We start from the raw sequence: 12870 nt of genomic DNA, 5'->3' as shown, positions 1-12870 counted from the left end.
AATTGTGCAGAAGTGGGACTGCTCAGATCTGGAGGTCACTCCCTGATGTATTTTCTCATGGATTTCTGGCCATCTCATAATTTTGAGGCGAGTGTCCCTTTAGTACTGCTGCTAGGTCCTCATCTTTCCAAATGATGATGCTGTGGATGGTGAAGATAGGAGAAGTCATGGACTTTTTGAGTGATTAATGTAAGCAACCCCACTGCAGGGTGTCATTGTGCATGTGAGAGTACCCCAGTCCTTACTGAGGCCTGGTAGCATGCTGGGTGTACCACACACTCAGAGTCAAGTGCTATAGGTGTTTCAAGCACGGGGCTGTATTGGCTCTAGCCCTTGGTGGGTCCTCTAGTCATTCACAGAGCCCAATGAATGAACAAAGGCTGCCTTACTAGGGCTTCCAGAAATAAACAATGCAGGTACCCCAGCTGCAGTTCGTTTAACAAACAAAACAACAGTTCCTAAATCAGCCTCTGAGGGAATCTAGTACCAGGGTACCGAGGCTGGGCTGGGCTCTTCAGACCTGGTGGCAGGGATACAACCTCCAGGCCACTCCTCTCCCAGAGGCAATCACACACTGGCCTGCAGATCCCCCAGCCTGAGCTTATTCCTCTTGTCTGTTAGCTGTGATCTTGTTCAGGCCCATCCACATGGCCGTCCTGTTCGCAGCCCATTCCCGAGTATCCATGAGCTGTGGCTTCCACTGGCCTCCTGACAGCAACAGGCTGCTCCTCAGCCCAGCCCTCAGCCTTTTGGCCCAGCTCCCAAGCTGCCCAGCCTTCTCTCCACAGCCACACCCAGCCTGTTCCTCCCGCTGTCATGCAGCCAACAGCTCATTCTAGAATCAGGTTGGTCCCCTCTGCCCTCTGGATATCACTTCCCTTCCCGTGCTGGAGGAATTCTGGAGCCCTCTACTAGCTGGCTGTTGAACTCGGGGGCTGAGGAACTGCTTAGGAATGAGCCAGTGGGTCCTCCTTCCACAAATTTCAATACAGAAAGGGAACAAAGGGGTCATTATTTCAGTATTGCCAACCCTGAAAAATCAAAAATCATGAACTGGGTCCAAAAATCATGAGTGTTTTTTTTTAAATGTATGCAGGGTGGTTCTTTTTATTTACCTTCTGGTTTCTGAGCCTTTAGAGTGCATTCAAGCTTGTCTCCATGACTACAAAGGCTAGCAGCTTACCTTTTTTTTTAACAAAAGCAAAAATTTTACAAAATCACTTGACTCCAGGGGTTAAACACCAAATGTCACCAGACGAGCAATAAAATCATGAGAGCTGATAATACTGCCTTTGTATAAAAGCACAGCCATATTTCCTATTTCTGTGCCACCCCCACTCCCGCCATCTCCTGGACCCTTTACATTTAGATTGGTTGAGTTTGCTTTCATTATTTACCTTCCCCATTCTCCTGTTCAGCATTTTCCTCTTATATGTTAACAGACTGAATAATTCTCTCATTTTATCTTGATTAAAAATTGTGTTAATTAAGGTGATATTTGTAAACCTACCCAACAGTACAGTAAACTTTAAAAAACAATAGCATGCTCCTTTGTTTCACAATATGCACCAGAACAAACACAGAAACCTGCTTGATATTGATAAATGTAGCTAGCAATAAATGAAACATAACTCAAATGCATGTCCTTTTTAGGTCCCAGTTCTGCAATGGGCTTCTTGCAAGGCACAGAGTGCCTTCAGTTCAGATTGAAATCAGTGAGAGCGCAGGATGTTCAGCAGCTCACAGGAGCTGCTCATCACCTTGCAGGACTGGGCCCCCAGGATGAAATTCATACCTATGCAAAGGGCCAGCACAAAGCCTGTGCATTGCTTTAATCCTATTTTCAGTGGTGCACGGGCCTTGGACTGGGCCTCTGCCTGGGTGTGAATTTCACCCCTATGGACAATACAGTTAAGTTGTCCCTTAACCCGGGTTAAGACTGTTAAATTAACCCTATAAACTGTGTGTCACAAATACTAAAAGGGAGTAAAAGTGGAGGCTCTTAAATTAAAGGAAAAGCTTCTTAAATAGCTAATCTCAATATGTAATTAATACTTGCATTTAAATATTTGACTAGTAGCTTGCAGAAGAGGCTATAATCAGTATTTGTATTACATAAGAGACTTAATTCATTTGGAATTATCTTTCTCCTCTCCTTCTCGCTAATGTGGATGCCCTTTCACATTCCTAAAAAGAATCCATCTAAAGAGTGATAATGCAAACTCACAGCCTAGCTCTGGCTCTGATGTCAAGGTCATTGACTGAGTTCAGCTGACAAAATATGCCTTCATCTCTGCCCCTAAGGCAACACAGCAAGGATATACACAATCTGTTAGTGGAGATGAAAGTTGCAAGCACAACTATATTATAACCACAACGTGTTTTGCAAATGCTGTGCATTTAAAGTTAATGTCTCTTTTCCCTTCTTTTAATCCGGTCTTTTTCAGAATTACATACATTACCGTAAAGCTTTCAGAATGATGTACATTACCATCAAAATGAATATCATTGGCCCAAATAACTCAGACAATATCTGATTATTCATTTATGAACATATTTGCTCCCTCTTTGTGTTATCTCTATTCACAGGACAACATTTCATGGTTGAAAAAAATACAACTTCTTTAATCCAAGTGAATGAACTCTGTAACATTACTGAAAATCTGGGTCCAAGATTTCCACTGCTGTGACATTTTGTATGCAAAGTACTGAGAAATTTCCTTGTGAGACTTACATCAACTGCCAGTTACTATCCCACATCAAAATACCGGGTGCTTACATAATCATATGCTTTTTGAAATTAAATTCTCTCTCTCTCCCTTCCCAGAGTTATTTTCACACAGCCTGAGAAGAGAAATCCTCAAAAGAATGATTTATTACTCGGGGGGCGGGGAGGGGGAGAGGAAGGAAGGAAGGGAGAGAGAAGACATGCTGGTGAAGAGTGGTATAAAGGTTTTATTAACATAAATTTGAGATGAGGGCACAAATGAGTTGTGCAGATGAGTGTTGACAAAAGCCTTTATAGGGTGCATCAATGTGTGTATTCTCTACATGCTATGTATGTAACAGGAACTTATATTAGGTTTGTTTTTGGGGAGATGTAAAAAATATTTTTAGGACTTCTTTTTGTATTGCACCATCTGTTAAAGCAGGTGCCTAACAGCCTGATTCAGCACCCATTGAACTCAATGGGAATCTTTCCATTGACATAAATGGGCACTGGATCAGATCATTGGTTACCAAGATCCCAACTGTCCTTCTTTAGTCTGACTTACATAACTGATTCCTGGCTCCACCATTGATGAGTAATGGACTTAGCCCAAACTCATGCAGACAAAATCTGTATACCACATCATCACAAATACACTATTTAAATATATGGAGATATACCTATCTCATAGAACTGGAAGGGACCCTGAAAGGTCATTGAGTCCAGCCCCCTGCCTTCACTAGCAGGACCAAGTACTGATTTTGCCCCAGATTCCTAAGTGGCTCCCTCAAGGATTGAACTCATAACTCTTGGTTTAGTAGGCCAATGCTCAAACCACTGAGCTATCCCTCCCCCCATTTAGCTTATGGATCTGTGAATTCTCACATGGTCCTGCAATATCTACCTCACTAGGGTCTTACTGCAATACTGGCATGCCAAGGTCCCCATGCCTCAACTGAATACTGACAAATACAACGCTGGAACCAGTCTGGCTCGCATGTGTGTTAGTATTGTTAAAACTGGTATTACAATGATAAGAATGTGTTTAGTATTTAGGCTTTACTGAATACTTGTAAATTGCTGCATGCATTAATCTCACTTATAATATTTGTATCTTATGTTATAAGGTAATATCTGAGCATTTGCACTGTAAGCCTCTGTAACAGTGTAAATCACCAGACAGGAGAGAGACATGAACAAGTGTGAAATACTGGTCTCCAATTGGTGTTATATCCTACCCAACAAGGAAGGCCCATAGACACCAGGCAGACTAGTGTGGAACATTACAGAGGACAAAAGACCTGGTCTACTACAAAGTTAGGTTGACACAAGGCAGCTTATGTTGACCTAGTTGTGCATGTGTCTACACTTAAATTGGTTTCCCACCACTGTAAGTGCCCCATACGCCAACATAGAAACACCACCTCCCTGAGCAGTGTAGAGCCATGGTTGATGTACACAATTCAACACAGTGTGAGTGTAGACACTGTGATACTTATGTGGACCCTAACTGTCCTCCAAAAGCTGTCCCACAATGCCCCACACTGACTGGTTTGGTCACCATTGTGAACTCTATTGTCCAGGGGTCATAGAGACCAGAAACTACCTTCCCTTTAAAACCATGTGAAAATTTTAAATTCCTTTTCCTGATTGCCTGGCTTGGCAAACACACCTAGCAGCTCTTCATTGTTGAGTGCAACTGCCCAACGGACTATGTCAGCTACATGCTCCAGAGGCACTCCTGCCTGGAGTAGACAGGAGATATTGGATCTCCTGGGTCTGTGGGGAGAAGAGGCTGTGCAGGAACAGCTCTGAACCAGCCATATAAATGACAACATCTACAAGCAGATTGCACAGGAGATGCAGGAGAAAGGGTCTGACAGGGATCAGCAGCAGTGCCCCATGAAAGCCAAGGAGCTGCAGCAGGCATACCAGAAGGTCAGGGAGACCAACAATCGATCTGGTGATGAGCCGCAAACCTGCCACTTTTACAAAGAGCTGCATGCCATACTGGGTAGAGACCCCGTCAACACCCCCCACAGCACCATGGATACTTCGAAGGAGACTGAGCCACAAGTCTTTGCTGTGAACAGCAAGGAGGAAGAGATGGTGGATGAGGATGAGGAGTAAGGGGGACAGGCTACCTGGGGATCCAGCTGTGCAGCGAGCCAGGACCTGTTTTTGACCCCATCACAATCCAGCCAGTCGATCATGGGAGGGCCTGATGCAGGGGAAGGAACCTTGGGTTAGCATTTAGATTAATTTTCAATTACAGGGAGGATGGCACCCCCAGTGTAGCAGGACACAGCTTTGACTTTTCATTAATTTACTCATGCTAGAAGAGGTAGTGGTACATCAAGAGACGTAGAGTTGCTATCTGCTTTTCATTCCCCTCTAGAGTTAGGCACGGAGGCCATGCAGAGCAGTTTGTTTGTGTATACAGGGGTGTCCCTTGAATCCTCCTGAGAGATCGCCATGAAACTTTCATTGAGGTACTCGGCAATCCTCTCCTGAAGGTTTCTAGGGACGGCAGTCTTATTTCTTCCTTCATGGTAGGGCACTTTCCCATGACACTCAGCAATAACTTCAGCAGGCACCATTGCAGTACATAGGCTAGCAGCATATGGGCCTGGGATGCCAGCAGCAGCTGTGCTCTCTCTGCCTTTGTAACCCTCAGGAGTGAGATATCAGATAAAATCACCACTGTCTGTGGAAAACAGTGCCAGTATTCAGTGCCATTACCCTACACTATTGGAATCATGCATGCAAACAATTCGCTCCTCATTTCCCCAACACCGGGCGGGCCGTACTCACCATGGCTGGTGCTGTGACTGGAGCCGTGCACAAACAATCCCAAGCAGAAGTGAGACTGTCGTTCTTACAATTGCAGGGGAGCAAGTTTCCCTTTCTGTAGTGAATACGCTGACAATGGTAGCTGTGTGTTTTATCTTCAGCTGTTGCCATTGCAGCCTTCACACTCCCTTTGACACCTGCAGAATGCCTGAGCCAGATAAAGAGGAGAAAGAAGAGGACTCAGGATGACATGTTCAGTGAGATCCTGCAAGCCACTGCCGCATCAGACTGCAAGCACAGGGCCTGGAGGATGAATATTGCAGACAGCCTGGAGAAGGAAAGAGTGGAGAAGAGAAAGGCCCAGGAGTCCCAGCAGGAAAAAGAGAGGGAGATGCACCAGGGCATAATGGGGCTTCTCAGGCAGCAAACACAGAGGCTGCAGAATGTGGTGGACCTGCACGTCCAACAATCACAGGCTCACCTCCCTCTGCAGCCTATTGAGAACTCAATATCAGGACCTTCCTATACCCCTCAACATTCCATGTGGCATCAGAGGCCACTGCACTACCCCTACCACCCCACCCCAGGGGCCATTAAAGACAATCACAGCTTCATATATGCTAACCTGTGAAAGCCACGATTAGTGTATATGTAGCTGAAATGGACATCAATGTTCTTTCCCCTTCATAAGGTCTGTTCTCGTTCTCTTAATTTATTAAGTTTTATTAAGTTTTTAATGCGTTTATTTTAAAATTGCCCTTTGTTTTGCACAGAAATTTATTCAGCAACAAAATCAATTACTTTATTTGGAACATAATTCATCTTTATTAGTTCACAATATATGCTGCCAAGTGATCAGCAGTTCTGAAAGCAACCAATTACCTATTATTGCACAGTGTTACACTGCTCAGAGGATCATTCACAAACAAAATTAATAGGTGCATTGACAATATAATTAGACAAAGATTTCTAACTATCAGAGGAGTGAAGTTCTGGAACAGCCTTCCAAGGGGAGCAGTGGGGGCAAAAGACATATCTGGCTTCAAGACTAAGCTTGATAAGTTTATGGAGGGGATGGTATGATGGGATAGCCTAATTTTGGCAATTAATTGATCTTTGACTATTAGCTGTAAATATGCCCAATGGCCTGTGATGGGATGTTAGATGGGGTGGGATCCGAGTTACTATAGAGAATTCTTTCCTGGGTGTCTGTCTGGTGAGTCTTGCCCACATGCTCAGGATTTAGCTGATCGCCATATTTGGGGTCGGGAAGGAATTTTCCTCCAGGGCAGATTGGCAGAGGCCCTGGGGGTTTTTCACCTTCTTCTGCAGCATGGGACATGGGTCACTTGCTGGAGGATTCTCTGCACCTTGAAGTCTTTAAACCACGATTTGAGGACTTCAGTAGCTCAGACATAGGTTAGGGGTTTGATACAGGAGTGGGTGGGTGAGATTCTGTGGCCTGTGTTGTGCAGGAGGCAGACTAGATGATCATAATGGTCCCTTCTGACCTTAAAGTCTATGATTCTATGTTATATTCCTACATGTACATCAGTCACCACTGATTCCTACCAGGCCACAAAAGAGCAGGACCAGGTAGAACACACTACAACAACACACACTACTCTGACTCACTGTTAAAATGGTCTTTCACAGCAACCCTGAGCTGTCCATCTCCACACTGAGCTCTTCTAATAGCCCTTATATCTGTCTGCTCATATTCAGAAGACATCCTCTCAGAGGTGAAAGTAAGCCGGTATGGGCCGGTACAGCGTACCGGTAAGAAAGTGGCCAGAGCATTCAGTACAAATGGGTAAAATAGGCTAGGTTTAACTGTAGTAATAACAAAAAATCAGATTTATCACTTGAATTAAATGTATTTTACATTGTCTAGAAACAAAATGCTCCCCTTCAGTTTTCAGTTTTTACTTCATGTCAGGTGGAAGACGTTCACGTGATTCTGAACGTTAGCTTTTGAGTGCCATCATGGTAACCGCTGGCTTCTTATTGGTCAAGTCTGTCATGTCAGGCATGCAATTTACAGTAGAAAGCACCCAGTGTGGCTGTCCCCTCCATTGGAACAATGTAATTAAATGTAGTTGATTGCGGAATCACACACTGCATAATTCAGCCTTTGCTAAGAGGGAATGACTCACCGGAGTGGAGATGTTGCTGGAAGGGATCCTGAGTTGTGAAATCCATGAAGGCAAAATGGATTGCAGCAAACATCCCTCTCTGCAAGCAAACCGATCACCCCTACGCGTATTTGGAGAGGGAATCAGAGTTGACCTAGGGGAGCTGAAAGGCGGCAGGCAGGGGGGGTCTAAGGAGTGCAATGCGAGTAGGACCCAGGAGTGTGATTGTGCAGAAAGCCCCTTGCTTCTCACCTGGTTCGCTCTTGGGCTGGTTCTCCTGCCGGTTACCTGCTCTCTAGCATGCAGATCCACATGTGCAGGCCCTTGGGGGACGAGGTAGCTTGGGGAGCGAGTGTTGTGTGCACGCTGCAGGATGGAGGGGTGGCTTTGTGCTCTGTGCCCAGGGTGCTGCGCTCTGCTTCCAGCCCTTGGGTTCATTCATTATTCAGCCAGCTGCAGGAGGGAGAGCTCAGTTGGCTGCAATCGGGGAGAGCCAGAGCCAGAGACCCTCCTTCCTTCTCCTGTGCCCAGGCTCTTTGGGGGAGTCTCTGCAGCAGTCCCTGTTGCAGGTGGCTGTGGGGTGCCAGAGGCAGGAGCCAGCAGCGGGGGGTGGGGAGGGAGGGGAGCGGAGGGGGCTTGGCAGCGCACAAGCTGGGTTCCAAAGCAGCTGGCACCCCGGGTGAAACTTCTCCGTCTCGTGCATCTTTCCCACTGCAGGGGGTTGCTGCTGTTTGCTGGTCCGTGTCATGCCCCAGGACTCTGCCATCTTATACACTAACAGGTATATTTAAATGTAAAAGTGAGGAAATGGGGGATTGTCAGTCAAAAAGAACAGCAACAGATGGAGAAGCTGAAAGTCCTCCACAAAAGGGGATGTCTACATAGCCGACCGTAGCCATGGTGCACTGCACTCTGCAGCAATACAAGCACTCCTGGTGAGTATGCACACCTCAGACACAGGGAGACAAGTATGCACGTGCACAAGTGATGAACCAACTGCAGCGGCTGTATGCCAACATAATTTGAGTCAGCAAGTTTGTAGTCTAGACATGCCCTTAGTTGTTTACCCTCCTCGTCCCATGAAGATGAGTCATGCAAGTGAATTCCTCCCATCAACTGTGTTTGAAGCTCAGTGCAGAACGGGGAAGGGAATTAACCCCTCTAACAAGGAGGAACCATATCTCTGTGCTGCTTGGACTCCAAAGGGCAAGGTTTTCTAGGCATAAGAAAGGAATCCCCAGTGCATAGCCTGGGTTAGTCCTAAAGAACATATAGAGCTTACTTATTATAGAAGCTTCTATTACCTTTTGAAGCTTTAGATTGTAACTCATGTGTGTGTGTATATGTTCACCTGCTTTAACTTTGTAAATAACTCGTTTCCTTTTTAATAAATCTTTAGATAGTTTATTATAGGATTAGCTACAAGCATTGTCTTTGGTGTGACATCTAGGGTGCAATTGACCTGGGATAAATGATTTGTCCTTTTTGCCTGGGAATAACCTGAATATTATTGTGATTTTTGGTGGAAGGGACCATCTATCACAAAGGCAAGCTTACCTGGGTGACAAGATAGATGAGAGTACCCAGGGGACTGTTTCTGACTCCAGGGTTAGGCTGTTATAGTGCTGGAGGAGTTTACACTTGATACTGGTTGGTGCAATCTAAGTATAGAACTCACAGTCAATTTGGGGCTTGTGCCCTGGTTCTTAGTCTGTACAGAGGTTGGTACTCATGCTCTTAAGCCACTTCAGGACAGGTTGACACATATATTGACAGCTGAATAGTCTAGAGAAAAATCAAATGCATCCTCTCACTCACCATTCCTCTGCAGTCAGCTGCTGGGCCAAACAGAGGATGACAACCAATTTATGCTATCAGTTATGCTGTTAACTCACATGACAGATCTATATGCTGTGGATCTAAACACATGGGAGTCAATAGCACCTTCAGCATGCTTTAATAAAGTGTGTTATATGTAATAATATATACAATAATGTACAGTATATCTTCATTTATAGGGTGGGACAGACTGGCTAGCAATCAACATAGCTTTTACAAAACCTAAGAGGCCTTTACAAATATTTTAAATGTGCTCACCTCTGTCTTATTTTCGGGACTATCCAAGACCAAGTTCTCCCTTAGGAACTGTTTTCCATCAAACTGCAGCATGTAAACCTTTTTGTCATATTGAATAACTGCATGAGAACCAGTGCAAGAACTTAATATTCAAAACACATAGCTCAGCAGACCTCTATCACTATGATGAAAGAAAGGAAGAAACCAAACAAATTTATATGTAGAAATTTGCCTTGCCCACAGGGAATGAAGCGGAATTATTTCAGTTTGCCTAGCAGTTCTGTTACTTCAGGAAGACATTGCTTCCAACACTTTCTCTAATTTATCTTGTGAGGAGAAAATCTAACTGATGTCTTCTTGGTCTACTGCATTTTAGCATGTAATTAGTGGAAACTTTAATGAATACACGATCCTGCCTAATTTTGAGACATCAAAAGTATAATGACAATTCTTTAATATGATGTATCAGGGGAAATTGTCAGTTTCTCCCTTACCTCTTCAAACATAAAGGCCCTTAGAACTCAGCACCCAGAAAAAAATCTGTACAAATGTTTTCAGTGAGCCTAAAGTATATCTGGGCTGCAGCAACTATTCAGAATTCTAACAGTAGTTGGTAGTGCGAGAGGCAGCATAGTGATAGCTGAAAAAGTCTTGCAGAGGCCCTTTGTAACAATCTGCCACCAAATTATAAGAAGAGTTGGGGTAATTCCCCTCCTCTGAATATTGCTAGACCATCCTTAATAAAGATCATTATCACCTCGAGGGTGCATAACAATTAATCCAAAGAGTACCTTTTCTTGACATTGGAATTCATTAGGTTGCATCACTCAGTTTTAAACAAACTCCTGGGGGAGATTAGGACAGGATAAACACCTTTCAATATACATACATGCACACATTCAGTAACATGGGCTGTACAGCGCTCTTTAGTATCAATATAGTTTTCAGGAACAAACTATAGACATTTCCCAAAAATGCAATTAAATACACGTTTGCCCACCGATGCTGCCTCTTTCCTAGATTATAAGAGACTGTTTTCCTTTAGATGGGAAAATCCATGAATAGGTCCCTGAACTACTCACCCCTCTTCTCTTGAAAGTGCACAAAACCTTGATACACAAGCAAGGCTTTTTCACGAGCAAAGGGAAAATGTTTGTGGGAGCCCCTTACTGACAGCACATCACTGGGTCACAGGATACCTGCCTGTCACCCCTTCTGTCTGTGGATGCCAAAGGACTCACAGTTGCTACTACTGTTTCCAAGGAACAGCTGATAGATACAGGGACCTCTATGATGTGCTGGAGGAGGAAACACAGTGGATCAAAGTATGCGGGGGTGGGGGGATTAGTGGAGCTGTGAGGAAGAATATAGAAGTGATGAATTTTCGGTGGAGGAAGAGTATGGAATTCATGGGTATTTCTGAAGAGTGTGGAATTAATCGTTTATTTGAGGGAAGAACCCTATAGCCAGAAAATGTCACAAGTATTGCCAGCCGAGGCAGAGCACTTTTGGAGGAGCCCTTGGTTGAAATGTAGATAGCATATCACTGAATGCTCCTTACTCTTATGTAGTATTCTGGGTGAGTGGAGAAATGGGGAGGAAGATCAGAACTACTGGAGCGGAAGGAGGGGAACAGAGTGGGGGAGAAAAGTCCACATAAATGAGCAAAAAAGCATAAGAAAGCAAAAAGATGACAAATTAAATTGAGGGCAGGAAAGGGGAAGTGAAAAAATGGACAGTAAAAAGGAGAGACCATGACATCTGTGCCAGGACATAATGGGAGGACATATGTAAGGGCACTCATCGCCATCCCAGCTCCAGCTAAAGAAGGTTGGGAACCTCTGCTGTATGATAAAGGAATACACAACCAGTGAAGGAGAGATTCAGCAAGGTATCGGGACAGGTAAGGGATTAAGGAGAATAACAACTCCACATACACAGTTCAACAGGAATGTGCCTTGAGTAAGAAGCTTTCAGGTTGCTACTTTTGTACATTTTCCATGTTAATTTTTTTTAAGTTTTGCACAAAGTGGGTATGGTGGATTTGTCAGTGTGTTTAATATTTGTATGTAATTAAGCTCTGCAAAACATATATTTAAATTTACCAGCCCAGGCTCAAAAACTCCTTGGATACTCTTACCAACATAATGAAGATATATAACTAATGTTTCCTGCTTGTCAAATTACTCACGTTTAGCAAGGCACTGAGTAGAATTTCGTAAGCTAGTTGAAGGATACTTTAGGTTACCTCTCTGCTAATAGTCTATGATCATGGATGAGTCTATTTCTTATTCATATTAGGATCACAATCAACCAGAATACAGTGCATATCAAATGAAAAGATTTGCGTACAGGCCAAATACCAATATGAGATCGAACACATCCCTACTCTGGATGCGTTAAGTGACTTTTAAAATTCCATGCTGAGGTGCTTACTCAAAGTACAAAATTATTTTGGATAAAGAGGAATTTCTGGCAACCTCTATCACAAAGCTGTTTATATATGATTGAAATGTGTACCTCATGTCCTCTTCAAATGATACAAAGGAGCAAAATGTACTAACAACCATACACAAAAGGGGTCAATCTCCTATATTTGAAATCAAACAATCCCCTTCTAATTAGCTTTCTATAACAAAAGCAGGCTTTCCTATGTGTGCATTCAGCCTTTTTTTGCTTGGCAGCAAATGCATACTGCTGTGTTGATGATAGACTAACGGATGATAACACCACAGGAGAAAAAAACAAAGCCTCCAGCTGAGTAGCCTTGAAATGTTTTCACCAGTCTCATTTAGTGTATATGCTTTTGAATACAGCATTTGGGAATTTCAGTTCTGCATTAATCACACTAAGTACCAATGCGGTTCATTGCTTTCCCTATAATAAGATAATGTATACCCTCTCCACTGCAGAAATCCGCTTACAGCCAGCTGTATGGATCATGGGGAACAGTTATGGTATAGTATGGTATGGCACTAGTGTTCCTATGATCCAGAGACTTAAAGGTTGCTATTTCTAGGGGCAGGTCCACACTTAAAACTCTGCAACAGGACAGCTGACCGATGCACCTGTAGCGCTTTAATGAGAGCTCTCTGTTAGTGTAGTTAATCCACCTCCTCAAAAGGTGGTAGCTACGTATAACTACATTGCTCAGGA

Source organism: Chrysemys picta, chromosome 3, assembly GCF_011386835.1.
Source record: "Chrysemys picta bellii isolate R12L10 chromosome 3, ASM1138683v2, whole genome shotgun sequence".
NCBI lineage: Eukaryota > Metazoa > Chordata > Testudines > Emydidae > Chrysemys > Chrysemys picta.
Note: the sequence above shows the minus strand (reverse complement) of the source record.